At 49.0% G+C, this 14,516-nt stretch overlaps 1 protein-coding gene across 1 annotated transcript in view; it reads right to left on the reverse strand.

Annotated features, from left to right (window-relative positions):
• The window catches only part of ELL (elongation factor for RNA polymerase II), a 64,059-nt gene that overhangs the window by 34,733 nt on the left and 14,810 nt on the right, over positions 1-14,516 (reverse strand). The window lies entirely within an intron of this gene.

Raw genomic sequence — 14,516 nt, forward strand, 5'->3', positions numbered from 1 at the left:
TTATTACAGGAAATGTTAAAGCAACATATATGAGGAAAAGAGGATCAAAACCATGAGTATTAAAAAGGCAATAAATTCACAACTACCAACAACTAAATCTGAAAGAAAGAGAGAGAGAAAGGCACTAAGCAAACAACCAGAACAGGAACAGAACCATAGGTATGAAGATCATTTGGAGGGTTATCAGCTGGGAGGAGGAAGGGGGAGAAATGGGGAAATGGTGCAGGGACTAAGAAGCATAATTGTTAGGAACAAAATAGGAAGAATGTTAAGAACAGTATAGGAAGACTTCCGGCCAAGATGGAAGCCTAGACTGACACGCTCTGTCTTCCTCCACAACTAAGAAGGAATACAACTACTGAAAAACCAGAAATAACCCGAAGTTCCAGAAAATAAATAGAAGTCCAACGTATGAAGTTATAAAGAAGTGGTGCTCATCTGGACAGATAGGAGGGGGAGAAGCCGGGGTGGAGAGGTCAAGCTGTGCTGGCGGCAGCAGCAGCGGTAATGGTGGTGGGACGGCAGTAAGCACAGACAACCGTATTTAAGGGGAGCTAAGAAGTGCCTGGGGAGCACCCCCAACTGCAGACCAGACTTGTCAGCTTGCAATTCCAACGCCAGGGAAGGCAGATTCCCATTGCCTTGGACGGTGAGGCCAGGAGGGCGTGGGGACGGAAGAGGAGGCTCCTGGTCTCTTAGTGGAGAGTGAACGGCAGGAATCCATCTTGGACCCCCGCCCCCACAGAAAATGATACAGTGTGGTGAGAAGGGTCACCCGGTTGTAACGAGTGCACGGGGCTCCACCTCCTATAGCACAGGAGGTGTGACAGCCCCACCCAGGAAGTAAAAGTAAACACAAAACTGTCAGGATGGCACAGATCATGATAGAAATCCTGCGCAGCTGACGAGACAGCAAATATCTAATCTAACGAAGCAGCAGATAGGAAATCTTTCTGAGGCACAGTTCAGAGCTTTGGTTATAAGAATGCTTACAGACCTAACAGCAGATCTTAAATAAGACGGGAAAGGAATGAAGGGTAGTCCTGCTGAAATGAACAAAAACACATACGAAACTAGTGGTGCAGGAAAGAAAACCAGGGGTCAAATCAACAAATCGGAACATAGGGAAGGAACAAACAGTCAGCCAGTGCAGAAAGAGGAAACAAAAAGTGAGGAAAATGAGGAGAGGCTCAAAAACCTATGGGACAGCTATAAGTAGGCCAACATCCGAATCATAGGGTTGACAGAAGGTGAAGAAGAAGAACTAGAAATTGAAAAATTATGTGAAAAAATAATGAAGCAGAACTTCCCTAACCTGGGGAAGGAAATAGACTTACAGGTCCTGGAAGCACAGAGAATTCCAAAAAAACTGGACCCAGAGAGAACCACACCAAGACACATTATAATCAAAATGTCAGAAATTAAGGATAAAGGGAGAATCTTAAAAGCAGCAAGAGAGAAGAAGAGAATTGCGTACAAAGAGGTCCCAATAAGACTATCAGCTAATTTCTCAAAAGAAACTCTGCAGGCAACAAGGGACTGGCAAGAAATATTCAAAGTAATGAAAAGCAAAAACCTACAACCACGATTACTCTATCCAGCAAAGCTGTCATTCAGAATAGAAGGGCAGAGAAAGTGCTTTCAGGACAAAGTAAAACTGAAGGAGTTCATCAGATCCAAACCACTGTTATATGAAATGTTAAAGGGACTTGTTTAGGAGAAAAAGGATCAAAACTATGAACATTAAAATGAAAACAACAACCAACAACAGAAGCTAGAGAACCGACACAAAGGCAAACTAAGTAGGCAACGAGAGTGGGAAAAGAATTATAGGTATGGGGAACATTTTGGGGGGAGATCAGCAGGGAGGGGGAAGGGGAGAAAGAGAGGGAGATGGTACGGGAATTAAGAAGCATAGTAGGAGGGAGTGGAGTAGACAGGAAGATGTTGAGAAGAACTATATGCACAATCAATGCACATGGACTAAGAGGGGGGGACAACTGGAGGGAGGGGGGTCACTGGGTGGAGGGGAGCAGAGGGAAAAGAAATTGGGACAACTGTAACAGCATAATCAATAAAACATATTAAAAAAAAAAAAAACAGTATAGGAAATGGAGAAGCCAAAGAAGTGATATGTGTGACACATGGACATGAACTAAAGAGGGAGGATTGCTAGGGGGAAGGCATGTACTGGGTGGAGGGGGGCGAAGGGTGAAAAAATTGGGACAACTGTAATAGCATAATCAATAAAACATACTTAAAAAAATACTAAATGATGAAAAACAAAAAAGAAACCTTGAGGATTAGAAAGATAGGTGCAAATCACCTGACCCTGTGGCCCTGACGCCCTCTCACACATTTTGTTTTCTTCTTAGGTCAGCAAGTATACAGTCAGCATGCTGTACTAGGCCAGCTTCCATTCTGCGGCAATCCAGCATGCCCACCCATACTCCAACCTCCCACCCCGCCATCTCCACAATTCTCTGACTCTCTCCTATAAGGTCACTTGTGATTACATTTAGCTCCCCACACCCCCAGATCTTAGATAATCCAGGATAACTGCCCCCATAATCTCAAGGTCCGTAACTTAATCATATCTGTAAAATCCTTTTTTCCATATGAGGTCACGTTCACAGGCTCCAGGGGTTAAGACCTAGACATCTACTGGGGGCCCTTATCCAGCTGACCACTTGCATTCTTAGCACAATGCCTTTGAGATGTGCCCATGTTGCTGTCACTGAAGTCCATTCCTTTTACTGCTGAGTAACAAACACTGAATTATACCAATTTGTTCATCCATTTGCTCCATGAGGACACAGGATCGTTTCCACTTTGGGGGACTAAGTAAAGCTGCCACAAACATTCACAGACAGGTTTTTGTGTGGACATGAGTTTTTGTTTCACTTGGTGGGCACCCAGGAGTGTGACTGCTAGGGCCTATGGTAAATGTATATGTAACTTTATGAGGAAACACTGAACTACCTTTCAGAGTGGCTGCTCCATCTGCATTCTCTCCAGCAATGAAGGAAAGTTCCAGCTGCTCCCCATCCATGTCAGCATTTAATGTTGTCAGGTTTTTTATTTTAGCCATCTGATAGGTACGTACTAGTATATCATTGTGGTTTTAATTTGCATTTCCCTAATGATTAATAACATGGACAATCTTTTCATGGACTAATCTGCCACTCTTATATCTTCTTCGGTGGAACTGCACAAATCTCTAATGTATTTTTAAAAACTGGGTTGTTTTCACTGTGACAGATGTGGCTCAGTGGGCTGGGTGTCATCTCACAAAGCAAGAGGTTGCCAGTCAGGGCACATGCCTGAGTTGCAGGCCAGGTCCCTGGTTGGGGACGTACAAGAGGCAGCAGACTGATGTTTCTCTCACATATTCATGTTTCTCTCCCTCTTTCTCTCTCCCTTACCCTCTCTCTAAAAATAAATAAAATTTTTGGGTAAAAAACTAGGTTGTTTTATCATTATGTTTTGAGAGTTCTTTACGTATTCTAGAGCTTTATCAGAAGAGTTTTGCAAAGATTCTCTCCCAGTCCATGGCTTGTCTTTCCACTCTCTAAACAGCATTCTTTAAAAAAAACCCAGAAGTTTTTAATTATGATAGTGACATTTTATCAATTTTTCTTTTATAAGGCTTGCTCTTTGGTGTCATAGCTATCCCCTTTTTTTAAATCCTCACCCAAGGATATGTTTATTCGATTTTGAGAGAGAGGGAGAGAGAGAAACATCAGCTGGCTGCCTCCTGTATGTGTTTCAACCGGGGATTGAAACCGCAGCCTAGGTATGTGCCCTGACTGGGAATTGAATCTGTAACCTTTTGGTGTATGGGAAGATACTCCAACCAACTGAGCCACCTAATCAGGGCTCCCCTTTCTTTTTTCTTTTTCTTTACTTTTCTTTTGTGTGTGTGTGTGTGTATGTGTGTGTGAGAGAGAGATATGGTTGCTCCTCACATGCCCCGAGCCAGGGGCCTGGTCCAAAACCCAGGCATGTGCCCCGACCAGGAACCAAACTGCCAACCTTTCAGTTCACAGGCCAGCACTCAATCCACTAAGCCACACCAGCCAGGGCCCCTTTCTTTTTTTAACTAGTTCTAGTTTATGAAAATCTTCTAAATTCTTACCAACTTTCCCCTCCTCTCCCAAAAAGCTCCAGAGAGCCCTAACCCCAGTGTCCACCATCTCCACCCCTGCCCCACATCTGTGCTCCCTGGATGCCAATCACCCAGATTATGCGGAGACATGGTCTGGTTTCAACATGATGATCCCTGTGGGGTGGGGTAGTGGGATCCTTGCCCCGTGACACCTGCCCCTCACCCTAAGCTGCAACACATGTTGCCCCAAGACTCACACACAGATTTGGCCAACAAGTTGGGTCTGGGCCACAGGGGACAAAGACCACACCCCTGCCAGGTCCCCTGTGCCACCCTAGGGGTCCAAAGCAGAGAGTCAGGTACCAATCAGGTCAGAGCACAGGGGATACTGATATGCAAGAAGTACAAAGGGACCCACAGGGTAGGGTCTGGCACATGTTCCCCACTGTCTGATGCATGTGGACAGCTTCTTAGCCCTGACCAGAGGGGGCTGTGTGGACTGGCTGGGCACAGGCTCTCCAGAGAAACTGTTGCCAAAGTGAACATGATGACTTGCGGTATTGCAGACAGATAGCCTCCTTCACAAGACCTGCTCCCATCTCCAACTGTGCAACTATCAGCGTTCCTGTTGTACTGAGGAAAATGAGAGGACACAGGGTTGCTCAAGGTCATGGGGCAGAGCTGAGGTCCCCACCCACCGGCAGACCTGATCCCAACCTCATAGGAAGGCAAGCCCTGGGGTCCCCACAGGACTCATGCTCAGTACCCACTCCACTTAATCTTACCCCAATTTCAGTTATTCAAATTCTATAAAGTACACATGAGCCTGGGGTAATGAAATGAGACATTCACTAAACACTTCTTAACGCTGAAGTGCTTCTGTCCCACCAAGCCCCATTCCATCGACAGAGATCATACCCCTCTGAGACAATGATGCCCCACAGCTGCCGGCAGCAGGGCTGTCATAAACCACCAACCACTGCCATCTCTCTAAGCAGTGCAACCCATGCCTGGGCTGAGCCCTCCTTTCAACACCTTTGCCTCATTATTATTTCATCTTTCCCATCTGCCTTTCCTCAAATAGAAGAATTAAAAAGCCACCATATGTGGGTACCTGCTGTACACTCCCCCAGCACACACAGCCTGCAGGCTGAACCTGGCCTACAGAGGGGCCAGGCTACCTGCTGAACTAGTACCTGTCCCTGGGGCAGTAGCCATCGAATGGCCAAACCCCAGACCTCATTTTGTGCTGCCCTCCCCTGTGGGACAGAGAAAGCCTGTGCCATATTTCAGAGTCTGCGACCCCAGCCCCATATTCTGCTCTGGCACCTAAGGACCCTTCCTCCAGAAAGGAGGAGACCTTAGGAGTGGAGTCCTGGCCTCTTCCCATTCTCTCTTGGGAGCCCCCTGTGAGACAAACAGGAAATGCAAATAAACAATCAAAAAAGCACATGGCCTCACCAGGAGCTGAATTGAGTGCGCCCATGGCCTGAGGATGACATGACAACCTCCTAGATAGCATCAGACACAGAGGAGGCTGAGGGCCTGACCTAGGTTGCAGAGTCCTTCAGGACACAGAAGGATGCTGGCTGCCTGAAAGCTCCACATTTCAGCACCTAGCTCAGCTCCAATACCTCCCATCTCAACATCTGCTCCTGCAAAGCACCTCAAACCCATCCCAGGAGATGCAGGCACAAATCACAGACCCAAAAGCTGTGAGAGGCCTTCTTTTCCTTTTGGGGTTTCATGTTCCCCAACCCCCGTACCCGTGGCCTTCAGCCAATGCCCACTAGCAAGCTGCTCTCCTGCCTACAAGACCCGTACCTGGGAACTGCCAAGTCAGGGACCTGCCTTCCCCAGCCTTGGAGCGTCCTGTACCTGCAAACAAGGGCCCAAGGACCTGGGGCTGCCAGGTGCTCAGGTTTCATCACTGACACAGCCAGGAATGGATTGGTCCCTTTGGATCCTTTCTTGGTCACTGACAGGCTCAGGTGTCAGACTTCGGGAACAAGAGGATTCTCTATCACCCGAAACAAACAGAACAGATCTTCCTGAAATAACCTAGACTGCCAGTTCAGGAGCTGCTGTGGCCCAGTGGGCAGGGCCTGGCTGCCTTCCAGCTGTAACTCCAGCTGCAGAGAGACTCTTGCCCTACTGCCCCCTCATGGTGAGCACCACCTCCTCTGGGCACTAATTGACTGGCAGGAGAGCATCTTCAAAATGGGCATTCTCAGTCTGGAGGTTCTGACAACTGTGCCCAAGGCCCCAGCCGGTAAGCAGCAATTGAGACTTGTCCCCAACTACCTCTCCATGCTCGTTAGCTGCCACCTACTTGCCATCCCATGAAAGCACTGGCCCTGATCTTAAGTTAGGTGGTACCTAAGATCAACCGAGATCCACCAGCCCCTTGCTCCCCAGAGATGACCATCCCTCAGAGAAAGCAGCCCAAGGAGAAATGCCACCAAACTGGGCTCCCCCAGCAGAATTACTGGCCTCTCCCAGGACATGTTCTTTCTGCTAGGTGCTTGGTGCCCACTAGCCCTCTAGAGCCTGGCTGTGGGCCCTCCTGTGGACAAGACCACGCACTTCTAGGACCAGCTTCAGGTGGATGATGAAACTGAGGCTCAGGAAACCAGGAGCTCGGCTCAAGGTTACTGGCTCAGTAAGCAGCAAAGCATGCATTCGAACCTAGGACCCTCCCCAGATAAGGAGGCTTGGGCCCTCCTCCATTTTGGGGTATAGCTTTCCCTGACTGCCTTTCCTTCTACATCAATGAAGTCACACTGCTTCAGATGCTCCTGTCACCCTCCCAACTGCCAACCGGTGTCCTTCACTGCAGCTGTGCAAGGCACTCACATCTTTGCAGGTCTGTGTTCATTAAGCAAGCATGAGCCTGAAGTCTAAAACCTTTAGCTGCCTTTTATAAAACATTTTGTCACCTGCCTAAAAACAAAAGTGACTAGTCTTCCCTCAGACTGACAAGAAAAGCTTCGGGTACTTGCCTAAAAGCTGATGCCCCATTCACCCACCCAGAAACTAGGAGGGAGCTGGAGCTCTGCTGAGCAAAGGAGTGAAGGCATTTTTTGTAATCACATGGCAGCCACCAGCATCACTATGCTCATTATTAACAAGACACTGCACCACTGTCCACCTTCCACATTGCCACCTGGCTCAACAGTGTCCCTGTATCGCTGTCTTGCGTGAAGAACAGTACACAGCACAGCCACCTCATCTTGTCAGCCACCTTTAATCTGGAAGTTTCTCAGCTGCTCTTTGACCTTTTAGGGCAATGATCTTTCAGGATAACGCAGGATCCCCTTTCTAAACAAGAGCGTGCTGCATTTTGGGTCTCCTAGTACGACCCACGATGAACCTTGCTGTGTGTCCCAGCTATATGCCTTGAGGTAACTGTGGCCCCAGAAGCACCCCAGGGGTCTGTCTGCTCATATGGGGCCATGTGATGCTGTTAAGTTTGCCTTCTCACACAGCAGATCCCTATTCCCCACTTATAGCCCAAGGTCAGCCCTGCTGTCCACAGTTTCACAGTGGTAGCCATAAACTGCAGTTCCTGTCTCTGCTGGCCTGGCATCCCACTGTAAGCAGGAGCCCTCCCTTCTCCTCCTTCATTTATTTACATGCCTACCATCGGCGATGTAATGGTAAGTTTTAAGCATCAACTCAGCTAGGCCATAGAACTCAGTTGTTTGGTCAAATACCAATGTAGACGTTGGGGTGAAGGTGTTTCTTAGGTGAGATTAACATTTAAAATAGCAGACTCTGAGTAGGGCAGATTACCCTCTATAATGTGGGGGGCTTCATCCAATCAGTAAAAGGCCTTAAGAGAAAAAGATCAAGGTGCTCTAAAGGAAAAAGGAATTCTGCCTCCAGCCTACCTTTGGACTAAAGATACATCAGCCCTTCCCTTGGTCTCCAGCTTGTCAGTCTGCCTACAGGTTTCTGACCTGTCAGCACCCATGGCTGCATGAGTCAATTCTTTAAAATAAGTGCCCTCTCCTCAAATTGGTTGTTTCTCTAGAGAAACCTAATTCAGACAGATTCAGAAAATGCCTTTTGCCATGGTCTCAAATGCATTACAGTTCTTAAGTATAGCATCAAGGCCCCTGGCGCTGGCTCCTGACCCATCCCTGCCCTCCTCTGAACTCTCTCTGAATTCCTGGTACCATGAGAGGCTCTGGGTTCCCTTGGCCTGCTGCAGACACAGCCATAGGGTCACCTGCCTCTCAGAGGAACTTGTTCTGAGACTGTGAACTGATAGCATCCTCATCCATCACAGCAGCTTACAGAGGCCCCCACCCAGGATAGGTCCTAAGGGCCCTGCACTGGAGAAAGTCCACAGGATACATCTCAAACTTAGGCTGTCCTTGAATTTGGGTGGGAAAAACAAAACACATTTCCACCAGCTGAAACTTAGCTTCAATTATAAATGCAGGCAACAAGCCATAGCAGTATGAGTGGCATCAACTCAGATATGCTTTAGCATATGAAAGGCTAGCTGTGCTGACGTCTTCAAAGGCCATTTTTGCTTATCACTATTTCAAAATTACAGCAATTATATCTGCTCCTAGATTTCATAATTTAAGACATTAACTGGTAAATCTGTTACAAGGTCACACATTTCTTTCTAACGCTTCACTTTCTCTGTAGTGCATTTCCTTGGTAACTCTATGTAGTATTTTAGGCATCAAAGAGGAGATTTGTGCCCAGAAAGGGCCATGGGTCCTGCCAAGGACTTACTGATTTACTGGGAGCTACCCTGAATGGGATTCGGCCATGGATGGCTAGACAGGAAAGGTGCTTATAAAGTTGTTGGACTTAAAAAAAAAAATTAGCCCCAATAAATACTGTTTCCCAATATTTACTCCTGGCCTCAGAAAGTCAGGATGAGGATTCACCAGATAAACCCCCCTTGAAGTGCTAGCTCAGGTAAGGAACATCAGCACGCCAATCCCCACACCGTGCTGCTGGGGCTGATGCCACCAATGTTTCCTGGTGCCCCCAGGGGGAGTGAGGGTGAATCTCCATGCAGCAGGGAATTCAGAGCAGGGTTCTAGAGCATTTGGTTCCACGTATTCAAAATGTTATTATTATACCATGAACACAGGTGCATGTGGCAAACAAGACATCACATGACTGAGAGAACACTTGGATGTGAATGCCCTCTCCCCAGGCCTGTCTGGATCCCCTGCCTGGCCCCTACCTGGCCTCTTGAGCCTCTTCTTTCCACTCTAGACACACTTCCCCAGTACAGGAGCCTCCCCCAACCTCTGCACATTCCAGGCACTCACTGTACTCCCTGGAATGGCTATCCCTCCTCCCCCATCTCCACATACCCCTGACAGGGAGCATCTCCATCAGCCAGGTTGAGATGACATCAAAAAAGGTAGGACAAGTACATGCCGCGTGGCCTCTCATGACCCTCCTAAGAGCCCCTCCCATCCCCAGAATGAAAAGCACGGCTCTGAGCACCTCAGAGCGCAAGGCGAGCACACAGTGACCTGGCCTTGCTGCTCCTGACCAGATGAAGTGGATGTAGTCTCCAAAGACGAGAGCGCTCAGCAGAGGCTGCCTTCATCCTCTGCATGGAGACCAGACCTCGTGAGTAACCGAGAAGGAAGGGGGTGCTTTTGCTAATTAGGACAAACTATTTCTACAGGGATTTGTCTGAGAAATCAGAAAGGAAAGAGGCAGCTCAAGACCAGGATGATAAGTAGGGGCCGATGTCACTACAGTGGCCACCAGGCTGTGCCAGGAAGCTTTGCCCAACACCTTCTGGAAAAGGCCCTCTCTGAACCAGGGTTTGTGGAGCTTAACCTGGGCTGCAGGCAGCATGATGACACCTCTGTCCCCTTCAAAGCCAAGGCTGCTGGCCAGAGTTGAGAGGGTCTGGCTTCCCAAATGCAGGGTGTGGTGCTTCAGCTTGAGCAGAAAAAAGCAGACCATTAAATGGGAGTGCAGCACCCCAGCCAGGAGGATGGAATGACAAGAATATGGTATATTTTTCCATCTCTAACATAACCAGGTTGACCCACGGGGCAAGGCAAGCAGGATGGCCATGGCTGGATGGATCCACAGTCCCACAAGAAGAAGAGACCCACCAGCTACCTGGCCCCTGAGAAACACCCCCCTTCGCCCTGCAGCCTGGGGAAGCCCTGCTGGGTCACTGCCCACCCTTCACAGATACCCTCCAGTGGGGTTGTCCCGGAGACCCAACACATTCTGAGGAGTAACCCGAGGCAGTGATGCCACACCCAGGTGACAACCAGTCTTCCTGGGCTTGAGATAAATAAAACCAGGTCAGATATGAAAAACAACTTTTTTTCCCTTTTTTTTTTTTCTTTTTAGAAATAACTTTTTCAAACATTACTCGAAAAGTACAGTCTGTGTAGGAGAAAGAGGGAGGCAGCCCTGGTGACAGGAGGAGGCCGCTGCCAAGCTCTCACTGTACTTTGATACTAAGTAAGTCTTCCCAGTGAGCACACGTCACTTCAGAAACACAGAACATCCAGAAGGCAAGATTAAGTCTCCTACTCATCAACCCAGGTCATTAAAACTATTTTACTTCAGGCCTGAAATTCAGTTTTAGGAGCAGCATCTAAGCCATCATGGAAGTGGAACCTGGTAGGACTCCAGGCCGGCTGCTCAGTCAGAGGACCCGAGTTAACTTCAGGAGTGGAAAACAGACTGCCTTGCTGGCACTGGATGGTCGCATGGATCGACAGTGAGAATGCCCAGTACAGTATGATCCAAACCCTTTCTGGACTTCTGGGCCAGGAGCCCAGAAATGTCCAGGGTAAGAGGTTGGGTTAACTCTGGGGGCCCTGTATGGCCCTCCTCATGGCCCATGGCTGCCCCATACAGGCAGCAAGACACTCAGGTCCAGACCTTGCCTGAAAGCTGAGGCAGCACCTGGTGTCCTCTCCTTTCCTTACAAGAGATCGGAGCAGTACACCTGCGTGCCTTCCACATCTAACATCTGGTCCCAGTGGGGATGGAAACCAGGGGTTAAAGAACAAGAATAATGTACTGGGGCCACTAGCAGCTGCTGGGAATTGAGAGCAAAACTTAAGCTGAGATCACAAGATTCACTTCTGCTTCAGGATCTGCCATTTAAAAGCTGTGTGACTGAGTCAGACAGATACTTAACCTCTCTGGCTTTGGGCACTTGGGGTTAATGATCCAACTCACCTGTGAAACAAGGCACGAACAGCATAAACCGACTCTGCCGTTCATGTGATCTAGCCTCTAGCCTCTATATTTCAGAACACTGGAAAATACAGCAGTGCCACATTCTTCAAAAAACAACAAAAATCCCTGACAGGAGCAAGGGGGCAAGGCCACCAGAGTCAGGGAGATTACCCTTAACTGGAAATGTGGCCTGCACTAGTGATGGATGCCACACCTGGGCTGGTCAGTTTTCACATCTATGAAACAGGAATGACCCTGGGGACCCAGCAAGGTTACACACTCAACCCCTAGGGCATTATTGTGGTAACCATGGCTATGTCTGGTCTCCCACTGAGGTAACAAATAGGCCACAGGGGACAGGGGCTGGGAGATAGAATGCCCAGGGACTCTGGGCACACCAGGAGGCCCTATTGAGGACAGTTGATGTGAACAGGTCCTAACAAAAAGAGTGTCCCTGACCCAAACCAAGAGAATCATAAAACCCCAGAACCCTTTCCAAACCCTATCAATGACCTCAAAGAATACTCAGCAAAGTGAGAGCAAGCCAATAATAATAATAATAATAATAATAATAATAATAATAATAATAATAATAATAAGTGCTCTGGCTGGTTTGGCTCAGTGGATTGAGCGTCGGCCTGCGAGCTAAGTGTCGCTGGTTCGATCTTCCAGTCAGGGCACATCAGAGAAGGAAAACTCTGATTCCAAAAAACCTCCGCTGCCTTGCGGCATACCTCTTCAGGGGAAAGGCTAAGGGAGTAAACCCCGACAGAAAATCCGGAGCCGGAGTCCCTAAGGCGGTTTGACGTTGTAGTCAACACCGGCAACTCCTGCGGCGCACCTGAAGCCAAGCTGTATTGACTCCGTCTTTCCCTTGGATCCTTCAGCTGCGAAGAGAGGGGGGGGTCTGCTGCATGGGCAACAGCAGACCCTCCATATCACCCTGCCCAGGCTCTGTAGCTTCAGCTCCACTGGAGAGGACACTCCAGCGTCATCGCAAGATGTCGATTCAACACGGGAGGAGACAGATACCGTGTCACTCCCGAGTCGGACTGCACAGCCATTCTCGGCGGTGCAGATAGACTCTTAAGAAGCTACACCATCGTCTCTCGAGACGGACGGCTGCCGACGACGAATAAGTGCTCATTAAGTGAAACCTGACTACTGGCTGTGTTCATGTCCCCACATCTGCTGAGCGTGTGGTTCGCATTGCTGGAAGAACCTGGTGCATGTTTGATGTTTGCCTGAACCCCTCAGTGCAGAGAGCTCACCATGCAGGTGTTTGCTATGACTTCCTTGAACAGCTGCCCCATCAACCCTCTCATCTGAAACTCTGCACTGAATCCTGTTTTCTCTGAGCAGGACCTGTCAGCAGCCTGCTCTCCAGTAATTGACTGCAACAAGGGTAGAAACAGGAATTGTCCCTTCAGGACAGAGGGACAGATGAGGAACCAAGGGCTTCCTTCAAGGAAGCAGCTGTGTGTTAGGGCTGATGAATGGCATGTTCTAGTCCCCACAGAGATCAGCACAATGCAGGTGCCCAGACCTCTTGGCGCTTCCTTGCTCAGCCCCAGAGATGGGCAGTGCCCCCCGGGGCCTGGAGCTGCAGCCTAATTGCCCTGCTTAAAGAGTTGGAGCCATGGGTTCAAACACAAGCTGTATGTGGACAGACTCTGGGAACTATTGTGGCCACATAGCCTTCAGTACTTTCCAATTCACAGAGCAACTTACATATTTTCACTAACGTGTCACAGGTCACTGAAGCAAACCCAAGACCTTGGAAGCCAGCCTAACAAGAGACCTGAGAGCTTCATAGCCACTAGGACAACTGGGTCCATAGTCATGCTCAAAAAGTGACAAATGGCCAGTTGAGTGCCAACTTTGCTTATTCAATTCCTTAGAGCAGAGCCTATTAAGTAAGCATGGCTCAAGGGGACACCAGGACAATTTCCAGCAGCCAATTCAGGCCAAAACTTCCCAGTGGGAAAGGCAATTTTGTTTAGTTAGGAGTGCAACGCGCCCGGCTTGGCCAGCAGACAGCACTCAAGAGGAGGCTGTGAGAAAGCCCCGTGGTCAACCCATGCCAGAGTGAGCCCCTTTAAAAGACAGGCAACCCAGCAGGGAATGGTGACAATACCACACAGATGAAAGAGAAAACAAGTGGCTAAAACACAAGAAGCCATCAGAAAAACACAAATGAGAGTGAGACTGTTTTTGACCAACACTACCATAAAATTAGGAAGAATGAGTTAATACAGAGTGCAAAAGAGAAATGGAAAAGGTACCAGAACATGGCAGAGGTGACGTGAACTGTCGGCCACTGTTGGGAGGGAGATGGGAACAAGGCAGGAGCCATGGGCAGCAGCTCAGAGCTGGACCCTCCCTTAACTGTGTGGGCCAATTGCTCAGGGGAGCCAGAGAGGAGGGACAAGAGTCATGAGCGGAACTCATGGGTCTCAGCAGGATGTACACAGGGACAGAGATCCCAAGCACTTCCTGCTGGTCTGTCTGACAACACCTGGTTGGTGCCCAAAGGCTGGCTGCACCATGTAAAAGCAAAGCAAAGTCACAAAGCACTGATCCAGAAAAGGAAGACCCATCAACCTGACAGCTCACAGCTAAGACCTGGCAAACGCCGGGCCTTCCCCTAAACCCTCTGACCTTGGGAGGCTCGTCCCTTGGTGAACAGGAGGTAGGGGAGTCAGCAAGGACTAACACTGGACAGGAGACTTCCAAAGAAAGGCCCTTGGCGGTTGAGGGGAGGATACTGAGGCCTGAGCAACCAGGTCCCCAGGCATCCTATGAGGGTGGTTTGAGCCTGGAAGATGCAAGATCAGGAATCAGATGTCACAGCCCATGAGCAAGCCGTCCGGCTGGCCCAGACAAGGAGTTTGTAACAGGTGGAAGAAGCCCAACGTTAGGCTACCAAATACTTCAGAGTTCTGTGTGACAGGAAGGCCCTAACAGTGGCCCATCACCAAGGTTCAATTTCCCCCCTTAAGGGCCCACATTCCCAATCCACTAGCCAGAAAAGAATGAGGGCCCCAGAACAGCATGGGACCCAGTGAACAGACAAAGCCACACTGGAGTGATGGCCACAAGAACAAAGGGCAGGCCCCGTGGCTATGGGTGCAGGGAGGCTTCCGGAGCTGTGACCACAAACAGCTATCTATGCTGACGAGGTGCTTTCTGTGGGTTGTGG

The sequence above is a fragment of the Furipterus horrens genome, unplaced genomic scaffold, assembly GCF_987537825.1.
Source record: "Furipterus horrens unplaced genomic scaffold, mFurHor1.1.pri manual_scaffold_10, whole genome shotgun sequence".
Classification (NCBI taxonomy): Eukaryota; Metazoa; Chordata; class Mammalia; order Chiroptera; family Furipteridae; genus Furipterus; species Furipterus horrens.